Source organism: Galeopterus variegatus, unplaced genomic scaffold (genome assembly GCF_000696425.1).
Source record: "Galeopterus variegatus unplaced genomic scaffold, G_variegatus-3.0.2 Scaffold564, whole genome shotgun sequence".
Lineage (NCBI taxonomy): Eukaryota > Metazoa > Chordata > Mammalia > Dermoptera > Cynocephalidae > Galeopterus > Galeopterus variegatus.
In genome coordinates, this window is record NW_007726675.1 from 3,811 (window position 1) to 23,197 (window position 19,387).

The following is a 19,387-nucleotide window of genomic DNA, read 5'->3' on the forward strand; positions in this document are numbered from 1 at the left end:
CCCAGCCCCCCCGAGGCTGGCCGGGGGCTTCCCACGCTGCCAGCCCCGCCTGAGGACTGCGGGAAGAACGGGGCTTATATGCTGGTCCACAGGGCCTGGGGTGCTCCGTGTCGAGGTAAGCAAATAGCACGTCCCAGCGGGGAGCCACGCCAGACAGAGATGACTGGCCTGCCCTCACTATGCCGGCTTTCTCCGACCCCTCTCTAGAAAATGGAGGCAGCTTTGTTGTGGGCACCCAGCCTGGTGTGATGGGCAGGGGCCAGGCGGGCGAGGGGTAGTCGGGCTTCGCCCCGCAAGTGGGATTTTGCTGGGGGTGACTCACGGAGAACGCAGGGTGGGCCGGTCCGGCGTGTTTCCGCGTGTTTCAGGTCGCCTCTGCGCGCAGTTCCTCTGCGGCCTTTGCCGTCTGGGCCGTTAATATTGTTCCCGCAGCCGGGCCTGGGCGCCCCCAGGAGTCCTTCTCCGTGTCGTCTCCAAAACCTCGAACCCGCTGCCGCTTGTTTGTCGATGTAGGCTCGTTGTTGAAAGGATTATTCGTCCTTTGTTGCTCTTGGAAATGCAGTCAATACTCTGGTATCACAGCACACAGCTCTCAGGATCACGCTGTTTCCTGACGCAGCTGCTCCAGACCCGTCGCCGTTTTCACTCAAAATGCTGCTGTTTTTCAACAGGCCCTGAGACCAAAAAAAATAAGAATTACTTCTTCAAAGTTTTGTTTTGAAGATCTCTTCATAGGATAAAAGTATCTCTAGCAACATCACACAAAAGATAAAATAATACTGATTGATTTAGAAACAGAGACTCATTTGTTTTTCATACATTTTTCCCAAACCCACGTTACCCTCAGAGGTCTGCTGTTGAAAACTAATAAAAGGTAAGAAACAATGGTCAGGCATTTCAAACATTTAGAAGCACCACACTTATTTCCTCTTTCCTCATACGATACTTATGTTCACAAATACAGGTTCTGAACACATTTCTTCCCTCAGCTATTTCATCGTACAATGGGGACAACTTAAGGGGACTTAAAGGTGAAAAATGAATTTTATACTATCATAAAAAGTTAAAGTCAGCCCATCCGTGGTTAAGGTAATACAGCTGTAGGTAGTAAATATTCTTTTTATTAATCTGTTTAAATGATCTGGAAAGGAAATTGTCACACAATAATCTTTCCTTTCTTCATTGGATTTTATGATTGCTTCTTTTAGCCACTAGTCATTAAAGTAAATACAGAATCTATGGCATCTTCTACCATAAGGGAAGTTATGCAATACCAGGAAAAAGGGTTATAGAAAACAGAAGTTGCCCCTTTCATCTATAAATTCCAAAGAATTGCAAGTTCCGAATTCCTATTTTTAATGAAATGTTTAAAACTTAGTTTTAGCTAGTGACTTTTTTTCAAATAGAGGTTGTGTTCACAATCTTTGAAACACTTTAAAATGTACTGCAGTAAAACCATCCTTTACCAGAATTTAGCAACCAGAGATCCTCAATGTTCCAGGAAATTTTGTTCACCCTGAAGGTTTATGCTAAGGAAGCACAGAGAAACACACGAATTATTCAGAATCTTAGTGACCAGCTCCCTATATAGGAGAAAGGCAAAGGGAATTTGAAGAATGAGAGCTAAGAGAAGTCCTGAGATGAAAGCAGGGCAGCAGGCATGGGGACAGTCTTCCCAGTCGAGGGACATGGAGGCTTGTTTTGGAGAGAATAGCAAATGGGAACTGACTGAGGAGCATAAACGGTGGACCTTGTGGAAATTATACTGAGAAGCTCCTTAAAGGTATGGGAAGAATTAGTAATGGGTACAAAGAAAACTATACCAATGAATAAGCAAGGAAATTATTATTACCTTCAGGGAAAAGAAGCATAACCATAGTACACTATAGCACTCAGCTGTGAGTAGCACTTGTAAACATAATACGAAAACCTCATAATGATTATTGATTTAACCAATAATTGTAACAAAACTGTATTAGAAAATGTTTTTATTCTCACTAACAGCAGATCAATAGATAATGTGAAAAACTGATGAATAGGAGACAGATACCCACAAACACCAAATCCCAAGGCTATGAGGAAGAGATTCCTTGCAGAGAAAGTGATAGGAAAAAAGCACATCGGGAAATAGGTGGGTGCAAAATAATGGTGGTGGGACTACGCAAGTCATGATGGGAAAGTGACTAGTGTCATCCATTGCTCACTGTTAAGGGTTCACATGGGGAATTGTGGAAAGTGAGAAAATCATTCCATGTATAAAATACTACAATTTTATAAAAAATGTAAATTAATCAATACTTGAGAATTTCTTAGTGGAGTACTTAATCTCTTCTCACCACCAGGTAATGTGACCCTGACCCAAGAAGAGTTATGTTGTGTTTAACAGATATCACTCATTAAAGGAAACAAGGTTATGGTAATGATCTTCGTTGTTACAGCAAATAATTTATAGTGTTTACTATGCACCAGGCAGTGTTCTGAGCCTGGCAGAGAGTAAGAAACTAATCCCTCAGTAACTCTGTGACGTAGATAGGACCCTTATTCCCACATTACAGGAAGTAAGATACACAAGGGTTAGATAACGCACCCGAGGTAACAATGCCGAGTTAATGCTGACACTGAGACTTGGACTGAGGCAGGCTATCACCAAGAGCTCACACTCTCGGCCATTATGTGAGGTTGCCTCTAAATCAAATTTGTGAAAATTAAAAGGAAAAAATTTATCTTGATCCCTCATTTTAGTTAATCAATGTTTCATATGAGAAAAACTACACATGGGGGACTAGAATCCAGCTGAGCCCCATTTTCTCTAAATTGTAAAATGACAAAAATGATGACCATGTCACTGAGGGGTTTTTGTTGACATTGGGATAGACTGAAGGAATTATGCCTGATTATTTGCACATCCCTATCTCCATGCTTTCCCATGTGTTACAAGCTGGATTGTGTACCTCCAAAATTCATATATTGAAGTCCTAAACCCCAGTATCTCAGAATGTGACCGTATTTGGAGAAAGGGCCTTTAAAGAGGTTTGTAAGATGAAGTTGTTACGGTGGACTCTAATCCAATCTGACTGATGTCCTTAAATTTGGACACACAGAGAGACAGTAGGGATGCATGCACACGGAGTAAAGACCACGTGAGGACACAGAGAGGAGGAGGCAGCCATCTACAAGCCAATGAGAGCCCTTGGAAGAAACCAAAACTGCCAACACCTTGATCTTGAACGTCTAGCCTCTATAACTGTGAGAAAATAAATACCTGTTGTTTAAACCACCCAGCCTGTGCTATTTTGTTATAGCAGCCCTAGCAAACTAATATACTGTATAAATTTCTTTAACCAGTAGGATGATAGTAAATGAGACGCAAACAGGAACTGGAAACGCACTTGTACCTTTCCACTTGCCCTTACTCTTGTTCTCTACCATGATCCTGAGAACATGCCCAGCTACCCTCTAGAAGAGTGAAAAACTAATGGAACAGAGCTGAGTAACCATAGCTGAATCTATCCTAGGTCATCCAACAGCTAGTCTATCCCCAGATAAATGACCAAGATCAGCCAAGACCACACTCAGCTACAACCAGCCAAAAGCAACAACAACAGATCTGTGACCTAAATACATCAAACCAACTGCAGATCAAAAATACAGTATTTGCAGGATGCAAATTCCAAGGATAAGGAGGGTTGACTTTTTGTATCCAGAGGTTCCACAGGGCTGACCGTGGGACTTAAGCATCTGAGGATTTTGGTATGCACAAGAAGTCCTGAAACTAATCTCCCACAGATAGAGGGATGACTGTATATACTTACTGTTTTAAACCACTGATTTGGGGGTGAGTATGTTATGCATAATTATTGTGGCACTAGATATCCAATATGAATATCAAATTAAATACACAGCCACCTGGCACACAGTAGCAGCTCCATTAATTTAAATTTAGCTTCCACACTTCACTATGTTTCGAAGGAGACCAAAGTGAACAAATAAATCCTGTGCCAATTTGCCTTCATAAGTGTAGAAATGATTCTAGAAATTAAAAGAAAGTAATAAACTAAAACATTTATTTCAAATGTAAGAGATTTGATGAGAATATGAGATTTTATTTTTTGAAAGAATATACATGTACATTACAAACTATTTTAAATGTTAACAGGTCTCATTTCCCTGTTGTTATTAGTAAAGAAATCCACAATTACCTGTAGTTTCATTAAATAAATCAATCTCCTAATTTTCTCAAATTAATTATCATTAGTACAGATGATTGCTATGTCCATAGAAAATAAAGCTATTACCAACTGCCAGCAGTGGTTCCCTCAAAGCAAGATTTGGTTTTCACTATTTTAAAAGATTCAGAAAAACACAGAGGCTTGGTTTGAGGAGAAATTAGAAATTATTCAAATCAACTCTTTCCCAAAGGAAGGAAGGAAGGAAGGAGTGTGGGGGAGAGAGAGAGAGAGAAAGAAAAAGAAAGAAAAGACCACAACAATACATTGAACTTTCAGAAGGAGCGAACAAACCTAAGGATACTAGAGATAGGGGATTGGGGGTCGAGGAATGATAGGTCAGGTAAAGAGCAAAAAGCAAAGTCATAATTTGTAATAATGAATTTATTAATAATAAACAATAATTTTTTAAAAAAAAATCAACACTACCCAGAGAATCTAATAATGCTTGAATATTGTCTACACCATCCCCAAATTTTTGTTTTCAATTTCAATTTGGGTCCAAACAGGAGACAACAACCACAACGTGATGTAAGGGGAAGTATATAATAAAGAATCAGGGCCAGCCTGTGGCTCACTCAGGAGAGTGCGGTGCTGATAACACCAAGGCCCCAGGTTCGGATCCCATATAGGGATGGCTGGTTAGCTCATCGGGTGAGTGTGGTGCTGACAACACCAACACCAAGTCAAGGGTTAAGATCCACTTACCGGTCATTTTTTATAAAAAAAAAAAAAAAGAATCATTAAGCAATGATACTTTTATAAGTCTGGTGTGGCCCAAACCAGAGCTGGTCCACAGTAACTGGGCACGGAAAGCTCCAGCCAGTAGGCTAGTATCTATATGAACAAAGGAAGTCAATATGTCATTGTGGCAGGAGGTCTGGAGCACATGCTGTCCTTGTTGGGAAAACCATAGAAAAGTGATTGCTAGGCCAGACCAGGAATACAATGTCAGAAGGACCATATGTTCCAGCCACATGACTGGGGCAGAGCACCACTGGATATTCTTATGCTCACATGGCTGACCTACCATGCAACCTCTGCAACCAGTAAGAGATACCATATCCTCCCACATCATCTCTGCAACTCTCTCTACTGAGGAAGCTTGACAGCACGCTCACTATGAAGGAGAAATGTTAAAGGCATTCTATCTATTAATTGCAGAGCAAGTTTTGAAGAATGAGTGTGGAGCTGAGGAGCAATAGATTGATCTTGGCACACCCATGAAAGCTTAAATGCCCACTCTGAAGGAGGATTCAACTTCTCAAGCAAAGAAATTATTTCAATAGTAACTGCAGTTTTTCTATCGGGCTGACTTGAGATTATTTAACCTAAAAAAGTAAATTTACCAATCTAATAAACTGAAGATAAGTAGTTTTATTTCTGTATATTTTATGGCCTTCCCAAATGTTACCTACATGATCTCATTCAAGGTACTAGGGGCTAGGATTTCCACATCTTTTAGGGGGACACAATTCAACTTGTAACACTTTCCTTACAATTTAAATCAAGCATTTCTACAGATTCCAGTTCCCTTGCACCAGTGGCTTTTATCCCATTTTTTGGAGTCTCAGTCCCCCAGATTATGGTCCCTCATGGGATTCCTATTTGATAGATCTATTGGTAATGATGAGTAGTTGGCATACAGATTCATGCTTAAGATAATCAAGGAAACTCATCTACAAACCAGGGTAAAAATCTATATATTAGATATTCTCCTAAGGATCAGAACTGACCATTCACCTAGCAAAATTCTCTTCTTCAGAAGAAAGCCACTAGAGCAACCAAAATTAGAGATGAGAAAACCATTTGCAAAGTATTTGGTCAAGAAAATTAATCAGAACTCTTTTGATTTCAAGTGACAGAAACCAAATTTGCCCTGGCCTACATGGAAAAAAAAGGGAGAGAAGTGATGATATTTATTAGCTTATATAACTAAAAGATCCAGGACTTGAGAACAGCTGGATCAAGGAATTGAGTAGCTATCATTAGACCTCTCCGCCATCTCTGACCTCTACCCATTAGATACCAGTGGCACCATCTCCCCAATTGTCACAACCCAAAATGTCTCCAGAAACTTCCAAATGTCCGATGGGGGACAAAATTGTCTGTTTTCTCCACATGGTGTCCACAGGAAACTACCTAATTCATAGTAATACACGTATTGATTTAGCCATTTCTACATAGAAAGAAGGGTTTCATTTCCAGTAATCTAACAACAGTCCTAGGCCTGATGCTCATAATTCTGTTTATCTTTAAAATATTTTACCATAATTAAAATATTTTCATATTTATAATAGAGATTTATAATAGAGATGAGTATAGGACAGGAACCCAGGATGCTCTGATAATCCACATAAGGATTATGTCTATTTTCCATGCTGCATGGAGCATGGAAATTGCTTATTTCCATAGAAACTTATATTAATTTATAGAATTTCTCTTTTATTAGTTTTCTCTTTTATTAGTTGTACTTAAATTTCCCCTTGGAATTTTTATTTTTACCTAAATTCTTGGTGTCTATAGTATTTGAGATCTGGGGTAGTTGTTATCTACCTTATAGACATTTTTACCTACAATATTAATATAAATTGAGATATTAGTTTAACTGTTTTAGCAGAGCAAAATAACAGTATTTTAAATAAAGAAGAAGATATATTTTTCTCACATAGAAATCTGATGGGTTGGAACAAGATGGCCTACTAGAAGAGTCTACCACTTGTCTCTCCCCAAAGAGACAAAACAATAAATATGCAACTATACTTGGACAAAAATAATTAAAGGAGAATCTGAAATACATCAAAGGAGTAACAGAAATGCTAGTTAGCAAAGAAACTCAAAATTGCCACAGAGAGGACAGAAGGAAATACCCTGCCTCTACCACCCGAACCCCCAACTCCCCCAGGAGCAGCAGGAAACCAAGAGAAACTTTTGCCCAAGCTATAAGGGAGCTGAGTGGCCCTTGCAGGCCCTGAGCCCGGTGTAGGGAGCTGCTGGGAGCCCACACAACTGTATTAATCCTGAAAGGGAGTTCATGATGAGCACCCCCACCCCCCAGATCTCGGGATGCCACAGCAAGTCACACGTCACTATTTTGAGAGCAGAGCCAACACCCTAGTACATTTTGCCCTGGGGCCCAATAGCCCCAAATTTTATCTTATTTATATAATTATACACATGTTTACTTTTGTATTGTCTGTTTTATTAATTGATGTATTTCCAGCATCAAAATCTTCACCTGGTTAATGCTCAAAAAATATTTATGGATTTGCAGACTGGATAAATGAATGAATGAATCCTAGGATGCTAGCTAACCTGAAAAAATCTGGGTAGATCCTGAGACTGTCTTGTGATGGGAGTAGGAGGCCGGTGCTTGAAGACCGTGCTCAAAGGGACTTACATAATGATGGAGAACCTAGAATAACAAACTCCCCCTTTATTCATGCAGAGTGGGATCATAGAATTGGTCAAGAAAATAGAGTGTTGTGTGAGAGCAAGATGGTAGAGATATGCTTTAGAAATGAGCTGAAGAAAGGCTGCTGTGATAAGGTGACATTTGAGATGAGACCAATAAGGAGACTCTAGGAGTCAAGGAAAGCATTGCAAGCAAAGGAACAGCAAGTACAAAGGCTCTGAGGCAGGAACAAGCTTGGTATATCTGATCGGGAAAAGATAGCATTGTGAAAACTTCTACATTCTGGTCAGGCATGTAAGGAGCTTAGAAGTCACTATTCCATCCTAACAAGTTAAAAAAAAAAAAAAAGCTGAACAAACTGAAAAATCAAAAATTCTTCTTAGCTCTGTCAGAGAAATGAGGTCACAGGGCAAACCACTGTCCCCAAAATTGAGGAGACATAAAGGTAACTACAGATCAGAAACCTCAATGGGAAGGACAACTCTGAGATAAAAACTTTAGGCGAACCCAGTCAGAGGGAGAGAAGAGCGATCTCGCTTTTGCAAATTTTATTTCCTGGACCTCTACCAGGTTTTCATAGTAAATAGCATGAAAAAATCCCTTTGGGCTTCTAGTAGGGGAAGGCGAAAAGGAACCATTTGTTAAGAGTAACAGAATGCTCTATTGTAGTTCAAAGTCTGCCCTCAGGTGAAACTATTTAGTCAGAGCCTAATCTGCTCAGGTTTTATCAGAGTCCAACCAACCTGGAAGAATAGAAATACCCAATTCCAGTTCCTGCTAGCCTTCCGTGCAGTAGAAGGGAAATACCCAATTCCAGCCACCACCACCCACCCGGCCTCCCATTCTTTCCTACCAGGGGGCGGGGGGTAGGGGGAGAACACTGAGAAGCACTTGTGAAATTCACTTTCCAGAGCAGCACAGACCAACCAAATGACTAAGACCCAATTATACGACTGTAGAAAATTTCCCCTCCCCCTACACCTTACCACTATATTAATAAGGGCCTATTTATAGCAACTCTTTTTTACCCAGTTTATCTTGTTGGGTTATTAAAGAAAACTCACAAAGCATACTACTACTAAAAAAAAAAAAAAAAAAAAAAAAAAAAAAAAAAAAAAAAAAAAAAAAAAAAAAAAAAAAAAAAAAAAAAAAAAAAAAAAAAAAAAAAAAAAAAAAAAAAAAAAAAAAAAAAAAAAAAAAAAAAAAAAAAAAAACAGGTTGAAGAGAGAGCAAATATCAGCACTAAGGGCTATAATTAATAGATAAAGTAGACAGCATGCAATTACAGATAGGCAATGTAAACAGAGAAATGGAAATTCCAAGACAAAAACAAAAATAAATGCTGGAGATCACATGAAGATTGTCTTTGATAGCTCATTAGCAGACTCAACATGGCTGAGAAAAGAATCTCTAAGCTTAAACATATCTCAATAGGAACCTCAAAACTTGAAAAGCAAAGAGAAAAAATACTGGGGAAAAAAATCCAGAATATAAAAGAACTGCTTGACAACTACAAAAGGTATGTATGCATGTAACAGGAATTCAAAAGGTAGTTGTATGTATGCAAGTAACAGGAATACCAGAAGAAGAAAGGACAGAAGAAATATTTGGAGCAGTAACAACTGAGAATTTCCTCCAAATGAATGTCAGACACCATACTACAGATCCAGAGAACACTGAGCAGGATAAACGACAGAAAAAAATTACATCCAGGTATACCATATTCAAGCTACAGAAAACCAAAGATTAAAAAAATCTAGAAAGATGCCTGTGAGAAAAATGGAGACAGACTGGTCAGACTCCCTCACCTCATATCCAGCTGAGCATAACTCAGCATGTCTGTTGTAAATACATTACTTTTGCTTGTGCACCCAGGTGTTCCTTGGCTATCTGACTCTAGTACAAAAACAATGGCTCTGATCCATTGGTGCTGAGCTCATGTCCGAATAACGTATGTCAAGCTTGCCAGCGGCTCCAGGGTCTTTTTTCCAGTTACCTAGCTCACGACCTGCATATGAGGGGTCTGTGACCCAGTCTGCATAGGAGGGGTCTGTGACCTATCCTGACAAAGCCAGAGGAGAAAAAGTTACCTATACCCTACCTATAGAGATGCAAAGTTAAGAACTGTATCTGACTTCTCCTGAGAAACCATGTAAGCAAAGACAGTGGATTAAAATATTCAAAAGTGCTGAGAAGAAAAAAACCACCAACTTAGAGTTCTGTACCCTGAAAAACTATTCTTCAAAAGTGAAGGAGAAATAAAGACTTTCTCAAAAAAACAAAAACTGAGGAAATTTGTTGCCAGTAGACCTGCCTTGCAAGAAATGTTAAAAGAAACTTTGTAAAGAGAAGGAAAATTATAGGTCAGAAACTTGGATAAAAATAATGAAAGAAAGAGTATCAAAGAAGGAATAAACAAAGGCAAAATATAAACTTTAATTTTTATTATTATTAATTAATCTAACAGATAACAGTTTGTGCAAAATGGTAACAGTGTATTCAATTCGTGCACAGTTATGTATACTTATCTGTAGGTAAAATGAGTGATAGCAATGATACAAGGGATGGGAGGGAGGAATGAAGCAATTTAGTGTTACTTGAAAGTGGACTTGGACTCGTTGCAAATGTCCAAGTTGCCTTAGAATATTGCAAATTCTAAGGCAACCTTTAAAAAAAGGATAAAAAGAAGTATAACTGGTATGCTTAAAAAAGGAGATAAAATATAATCATATAAAATGCTTTATTTAAAACCACAAAAGACAGGAGAAGACAAAAATAAAAACAAAGGCAACAAATAGAAAACAATAACAAATAGGGTAGAGGTTAATACAACTATGTTAATACAACTATATCAATAATCAATGTGAACATCAGTGGTCTAATTTCACCAATTAAAAGACAGAGATTATCAGAGTGGATCAAGAAACAAAACCAATTATATGTTGGCTACAAGAAACCACTTTAAATCTAAAGACACATAAGAATTAAAAGTAAATGGATGGAGGAAGATATACCATGTTAATGCCAATCAAAAGAATGCAGAAGTAGCTACATTAATTTCAGACAGAGCAGACTTCAGAGCAAGGAACACCATCAGAGGTATTACACAATAATAAAGAAGTCAGTTCTTTAAGAGGACACAACAGTCCTTAACATGTATGCACCTAATATGAGACTACCAAAATGCGCCAAAGACATGTCAACAAAGAAGATATACAGATGGCAACTAAGCATAAGAAAAGACACTCTGCATCATATGACATCAAGGAAATGCAAATTAAAATAATTTGCATTATTTTAGGATGGCCAAAATCCAAAATACTGACAACACCACATACTGGAGAGGACAAGGACTCTCACTCATTGCGCTGTAAATGCAGAGTGGTACAGCCACTTTGGAGAACAGTTTGGGAGTTTCTTACACAACAAAAAATGCTCTTGTCATGTCATTCAGAACTGGCATTCCTTGTTATTTACCCAGTGGGGTTGAAAACTTATATCCACGCAAAAACAGGCACATGAATGTTTACAGCAACTTTATTCATAATTGATAGAACAGCCAAGATGTCCTTCAGTAGGTAAATGGATAAATAACCTTGGTACATCCAGACAACGAAATACTTTTCAGCACTAGGAAGAAATGAGCTATCAAGCCATGAAGAGACAAGGAGGAAAATTAAAGGCATATCACTAACTGAAAGAAGCCAATCTGAAAATGTTACATAGTGTGTGATTCCAATTATGTGACATTCTGGAAAAGACAAAACTATGGAGATGGTAAAAAGATCAGTGGTTTCCAGGAGCTCTGGGGAGGGAGGGATTAATAGACAGAGCACAGAAAAATGTTAGGGTGATTCAAGTACTCTGTATCATGGTGGATACATGTCATTATACATTTGTCCAAACCCAATACCAAGAGTGAACAATACTAAGAGTGAACCCTAATATAAGCTGTGGTCTTTGGGTGATAATGATGTGATAAAGCAAGTTCATCAGTTGGAAGAAATGTACCACTCTGATGACGGATGATGATGATGGGGGAGGCTATGCGTGTGTGGGGGCAGCGGGTACACGGGAAACCTATCTACCTTCTACTCAATTTTGCTGTGAATCTAAAACTGCTCTTTTCAAAAGTCTATTTTTTAAAAAGTAATACTGTAAGCTATAATAACTATGGTTGGAGATGAGATCAAAAAGGTTAAGTAGGATTCAGATCATGTAGAGTTGTGCAGAATGTGGTAAGAAGTTTTGAGATTGATAGTAGGTGTAACTGGAAGTCTTCAGAAGGATTTATTGCTAAGATACTTGGATTATCTACTGTTCTGCAGTGCTATAATTTCTGTGGGTAGGGGGGTTTGTCTGGGTTTTTTTAGGGCTTATAGGTCTAAGGGAAGTCCAGATGCTCCACTATATTTTCTAATCATTTTTACAGTGATTTAGCATATATCATTAGCTAAAGCACTTATAGTTAGACTAAAACCTGTTCCTTGTGCAATTATCTGTCATTGGAATAAAATTCTGAGGGTAAGGGTAACTTCTGAGTAGAAATTGGAAGCTACAAATATTTTCCAATTATTTTAGAACCCCCTTTTAGCTAAAGGCATTAATGCCTAACAAAATAAATCTATGACTTTCCTCAACAGATCTCGCTCTCTCTCTCTAAATCAAAAGTTAATAAAGTGAAAAACATAGATAATTTTTTGGAATACTTTTACATTAAAAAATCATCTCATGTAAGATGATTATATTCCAATTGTGAATAACAGCAAAGCATTAAAATATGTTGAAGTTTCACAAATCTGTCTCTCTAGCTGAGAACTGTCTTGGGCTCCAGGCCCATATTTTCATCTTTCTCTTGCATGTGTCCCAACATGTATGCCTGACACTTCAAACCCTATATATCAAACCCTATATATCAAAAACTATTTTTCTCACCAAACTTACCATTTTTTGTCTTCCTTATCCCATTTGATAGAAGAAATTCTGGGGTCCCCCAATATTCAGACATAGAATAAAGGAGAAAGAGTCAATTTAAAAACCAGAGACTTGGGAATGGCGGCGGGTCTAGAGCGCCCGCGTCAGGAAACAGCGCGATCCTGAGAGCTGTGTGCTGTGATACCAGAGTATTGACTGCATTTCCAAGAGCAACAAAGGACGAATAAATCTTTCAACAACGATCCTACATCGACAAACAAGCGGCAGCGGGTTCGAGGTTTTGGAGCCGACACGGAGAAGGACTCCTGGGGGTGCCCAGGCCCGGCTGCGGGAACAATATTGGCGGCCCACACGGCAAAGGCCGGGGCCTTGGCTCCCCTTTCCCTAAAGCTCAGGTGTCTGTCCTCACCTCATGCTCCAAGGTGGCTGCTGCAGTGCCAGGCCATACTGCGGTTTTTCCTATCAGGAAGATGGAAGCAAGGGGAGAAGAAACAAGAGAGTGAAGCCACCTGGCAGAGCCATCTTTCCCACTGGGCCCACTGATGGCAAGGACAGCTGGTAAATACCACCTGTTCGTGGGCACATGGCCACGTAGAATAGCACCAGGCTCAGTTCCCGGGGAGGAAGGGAGGCACATACACTGGGCGACAGCTCCTCTCCCTCTCTAAGCCCCTCATCTGAGGAATGTACCAGTCAGCCACATAGTTTGACCGTAGGACACATTTATTTAGTGCATTCATTAGATGGAGAATCCAAATAAGTCACTGAGCCTATTGACATAAGGAAATACTTTATCTTTTACAAAGCGAATCCAATCTGGCTCCAAGCCCTCACTTATCAGGTGGGAAGACCAGCGTCAATCACATCATATGAATCCTTCCTGGTCCCTGGGGTTGCTTACTGCTTGTACTGTCCAGGAAAATAAGGTGGAAGCCACTCTCTGTGACCCTCCAAAGCAGCAGCACCACCCGGTCCCCTACAAGCTAGCTTGCAAGTCTGAGTTGGCTGGCCTCCCAGAACTCCTCGAGACAAACCTTGCTTTGGGTTTTTTCACAGATTCCTGGCCCAGAGTGCAGGCCCCTCACTGCCCCTCCTGGGTGGGGAAGAGACGTCCCCTTGTCCTTCTCTTACCAGGGAGACCCCCAGTAGCAGGAAAGTTAACATCAACTCATTTCCAAAGATGTAATCCTATCATAGACATTTCCACTTAATTCCATGGCACTTCTAAATACTCATTTCAACAATCTATAAACAAACGAATACCTTTTACAGTAAATAAAATTACTCTTGAGTTTTCCAAAAGCAGTGATATTTAAGTGATCCACTCTCAAAAGGACCGATTTCTCATTCCTCCTTCCCAATTCAATAAATATATATATCTAACTTCTCAGGTTTGCTTTCCACATTCATAAATCAAAGAGGTGGGCCAGAAAAATCCCAAGGAGTGTGCAGGGATTCACACACTGCCTGGGATTCTTTCCTCCTTCAGGCTTCTCTCGTGGTTGGGAATAGTGGCTTTAACCAGTTGAAGTCCAACTGTTTGAAAATAGAAAGCACATGTAGCCCTACTCCAGGCCAAACATCTCAGTCTCTCCAATTTCTTATAGCCAAACTGTAGACGGAAGGCCCAGAATATTCTGAAAAAGCTCTGCACAGGTAAGGGAAAAGTATCACTATTTTTTGGTGGTAAGACAGAAAATTCTGTCATTTCTCTCTGCAGAGTCCCTCATCCCAACCAGAGTTGAGTTTGAAGAACAGACATGTTTTCATGCTAACACTACACAAGTCTTCCTTTAGAATATTTTCCACAGGGATCTAACATGACTAATCTTTAACAATGTAGTGAGGTTAAGTTACTCCTGGTCACCTCCCCTTTCAAATATGGGGACCAAGAGAAGCTTCCTGGCAGAACCAAGCTCTGTGCCTACAATCCAACAGTGGCAGGCACACGTGTGGCCAGGCAGATACCCCCGATGTGCTGATGGTGATATATTTCGATGTCCTCTGGAGGTGTCTTTGTGTTAAATATTTATACATTTAAATCACAAGGAACAATACCGTGAGTCACTAGCACCTGATGAGAGTACATGTTCATGGTGCACATTCAGGGTACGTGGTACTTCTAACTTGGCAACTTAATCTCATCCACATTTTTGTGATGAGTAACACATATCCTTCCCAAATATTTAGCAGATGTAAGTCAGTTGTGGTTGGTTTGTGTAAAGATTGAGTTGCAGGAATCAGCCCATTTACAGTGGGAAGCCCATCAGACTAGAGAAGACAAGAGCTCTCCAAGGGAAGAGAATGGCCTCCTCTAAGACTGAAAAACAATGACGTTTAGTTCTAAAACGCTGCGTTTTAGTTCAAAAGTAAGTGAGTCCAGGAAGCAATTACATATTCTTTAAAAAAAAAAATACAATTGATGCTGAATTCATTGTGTTTAACTTAGTGTTTCTACCCACGAAGCACAATTTACAGTACACCTAATTCATTTTTTTTTTCCCAACAGAGATCAAAATCAAACACCCATCTTGAAGCCCTGACTCTAGAGGAAGCAGCCGCGTTGCAGCAGCCAGCTTACCCAAGGTGCCATCCCATCCCATCCCACAGCCTGCTCCCCAGGAGACGCCTGCCACCCTCCCCGCAACTTTGATCTCACTTCCTCTTCCATCCCAAGTAGCCCTTGAGCTGCCTGTTAACCACTTGCAGAGAGTCTTAAGCTTGCTGCAGGGCTGCGAGACAACCCTGTGAGGTCACAGCGACCCTTCCCTCCCTTCCTCAAGGGGCGTGTTGCTCTGATCTGCCCAGAAGCAGGCATGTGGGGCTGGCTGAAGATTCCGTGACAGTAGGAGAGGGACTGCTGAGAACCTCCTCTGCTGTGCTCAAATAAATAGTCCCCCGTGGTCAGGGCACTCTCACTTGTCCAAAATATGTTTAGAAAGGCAGCAGCATGCTCCATGCTCCCCAAATTCTAGATGTTAAAAAAAGTTTTGAACTCATTCATGAGGGAAGTTTGGTGGCGGGTCATAAACCAAGGCTTTATATGATCTTCCTGCCCTCCAAGACTGTGCTGGGGTTAGTAACCTGCTGATCTGGTTTCAATCTGAGTTTCAGTGTAAGTGTTCTCCCCTTATCTGTGATTATGACCAAAGCCAGCATAGAGTGACAGACACACATGCACATGCACACACATCCTCATGTATGCATGTGATTTGGGGAATGAAAGGAAAGTGATTCTCCACTAACACTGGGGAGTTTTGATATTTTCTCATTTGGCTCTTAAGGAGGTTTTCAGACTACGAGGTATTCACTTAAAGGCTCCAAGAGAGTGACAGACACACATGCACATGCACACACGTCCTCATATATGCATGTGATCTGGGGAATGAAAGGAAAGTGATTCTCCACTAACACTGGGGAGTTTTGAGATTTTCTCATTTGGCTCTTAAGGAGGTTTTCAGACTACGAGGTATTCACTTAAAGGCTCCAACAGTAAACTTTGAGTAAACAGGAGGGGCTGGGAAGTCAGCGGGACGGCAGCTCCTTTCCACACGCATCACTTCAGGGGCTCATTATTCACGCCTGGCTGCGTCCAAAGGCTCCAAGCATCTAAGGCCTGGTGAGGCTCTGGAGATGCAACAGTTTATAAAACAGACTCCCGAGCCTCAAAAGCCACTCAGACTGGTGGAGAGACCAGTAAACACCCAACTCTATGCGATATGACGATTGCTAAAAGAGGAGTAAGATCAAGCAGATTGCCTGATGAATTACACCAGGAACTCTCACAGGGTTGCTGGAAATGGGGCCTCTGAGCCTCAAGCTCCCCCAAGGCACCGAGAGACAGGAGCTGACATGGCCACAGCTCCCAGGAGAATGGACACCTATGCTCACATGATTTGGTTGGAAACTCAAGCTAGTGCCTGCCCATAGCATGTTCTGTTACTATTATTATTATTGAATTATTTATTTACCTATGGAGGATATTTATTAATTATGCATTGATAGTAGCATCCATACAAAAGCAAGCATAAACTCAGCTAACTAGGAACTGGTGACCAGATCAGGAAACAACAACCCACACACCAAATCCCTCCCTGTCCCCTAACTACCTGCTTGAGGGTCACCACCCTCCTGACCCCAGCAGCACAGAGGGGTTCTGCCTGCTTTTGCATCCTGGGTAAGTAGAATCACAGGGGATTCTTTCCTGTGCGTGGCTTCCCTGGCTCCACCTGGCATTCCTGAGAGCCACCGCTCAGTCTAGAGCTGCATGTTGTTTGTCCTTAATACTGCACCGTGTCCCACTGTGTGACTCCACCACAATTTATTCATTTGTTCCACTGCGCATCTTTATTTTATACTCTTATTTTATTTTCCAAATTATCGAAACATCACACAATATCAAAAATTGTCAACATAAGTCTTTCTGCTTTATTCATTTTTAGAACATGTGCATGCATTTCTTTCTCATGTTACCTGTGGTTACAAAAGTGGCCACCTCCCCACAACCCCAACCTAGAGCCACAGTGTCTCCGGTGAGTTCCAGTGTCTGCCTCCATGCTGGGAGCGTGCTGTGTTCTCGTCCAGTATTTTTATGTAATACTTTCATGCCTCATCAGTTATAGTGGGACTCCACGACTGGTCATGATTTAGCATATGACCCTTATTCTTAAGTCTTAATGGGCTTCATCGTTTTTATTCTTTTTGAAGTAAACACTTGATATAAATTCCCCTATCTGGGTCTTTCTTCCACTCAGCGAACAAGGAGACGGCTGAGGCTCTCCTGTGGTCGAAGTCACTAACACTGTGTTCCTCTCTGTTGCTGGGGCAAGTCTTCCTGCTCTGTCCTGGCCTGATTCTCACGTGAGAAACAGAAAGCCACCTGGGTGATGTCGACCATCTGAGAACCAAGCACCGCAGGCCAACGTCTTGTGGCTGCATTCTGTGGGGGAAACCCACGTCCAGGCATCGATCGCCCAAAATCACACCTTGCACTTGGACCACTTTCTATTTCTCCTCTAGTTTCTGGATTCTTGATTCACTTTCAAAGGGCCTGAAGAGCAAAAAGAACTCTGGGCTCTGGGGCTGGGGGTCACCACATTCCTCAGAAACCGCCTCTGTGAGCAGATGCTGATACCAGATAAGACATGGGGACTGTCTCGTGAGTGAAGGGTCCAGACTGACTGTCTGCCCCCTTGTCCCCACGGAGTCGCCAGCTAGCTTGGCCTCACATCCTCCATTCTCCACTCAGAGCTGTTTATTAACGGAGGAGCCAACTTTACGACCTAGTGGCTTCCTAAGAGACTCAGTGTCAGCCAGGACTGGACAACAGCCCGTGTCCTGGGGAAGCTTCGGAGTCTCTGCTGGGCGTCGCGGCAGCCCTTTCCTACCTTCATGCCAACTGAGCGAAGGCTGCTCTGCATGGCCAACTCCCTTCCTTGCCCTCCCAGGTAGGCCTGCCATGGAATTGGCCACTCACAGCCTTCCTTGTAATCCATGTCAGATGAGACAGAGGCCTGCACGACTATGTTTTTTAACCCAATAAAAGTTTGAGCACAAATTGCAACAATGCTACATCTGCATTTGCCCAAACCAGCCAGTTTGGACACCCATGACATCCAGAAAAGGGAACATAACTGATACTAATGAACCATCTGGTCTACCCACCCATGTCTACTTAAAATGGAAAATTACAGGCAAAATCAGAATGAAAGCTCTCAGCAGAACCAGAACAGTCCATATTAGGAAGGATACAAGTGCTGGAAGCCTGGCACCAGGGGCATCCAGTATAACGTCTTCTCAAGCTCTTCCCAGCTGTGTAACTGTGTGCATGACTTAGTTGACCTAAGTCTCAGTTTTCTCATCTGTAAAATGGGATAAATAACGGAAGTGATTTGCTGCGGGGGTTAATATAATATGCCCAGCACAGCCCCCTGAAATTTTTCCTCTAACTCGGACTAAACAGAATGCACAAAACAGCGACCACATCACAATGTACTTTTGAGATGTTTTGCTTTTCAGTACTTCTCTTTGATTACTTTGAAGAGCAGAGATTGGCAGAACATGAATTCTGTTTCACTGACGTCAGCACTAACAGAACTAAGGACCCCTGCTTTTGCCAGACCCATTTGGCGACCACCTGCCCGTTGTGAGATGGACGCTTGCACATGGGGTCCGGAGCTTGTCAGAGTGAGGCTCCAGACGGATGGATATGGATTCTTAGCGTTACTGTTTCAGTTACCCATTGCTGCATAACAAGCCACCCCAAACTGGAGTAACTTAAAATAGCGATGATTTCTTGACTTGCCACGTTGCAGCTCAGGAAGCCACTCAGGGCATGGCTAGACATCTGTCTCTGCTCCTTGCAGGGCCAGCAGGGCAGCTCAGCAAGGCTGGAGGACTCAAGGTAGCCTCACTCACGGCTCTGCACTTTGCTTCTGGTCCTTGGGTGGCATGTCTCAGTTCTCCAGGAGCTTCTCCCTCGACAGGGCAGCACCCACGGGCACAGCCACGAACTGCCAAGGCACTGTCAGGGCCAGCCTAGAAGAGGCAGCAGCTCACTTCAGTGCCTTGCACTGGTCAGCAACAGTCACATGCCAGTCCACATTCACGGACAGGCGGTGGGTTCCAACCACACTTGGCAGGGAGCCGACAGGGCAGCACCCATGGGCACAGCCACGAGCTGCCAAGGCACTGTCAGGGCCAGCCTAGAAGAGGCAGCAGCTCACTTCAGTGCCTTGCACTGGTCAGCACCAGTCACATGCCAGTCCACATTCACGGACAGGCGGTGGGTTCCAACCACACTTGGCAGGGA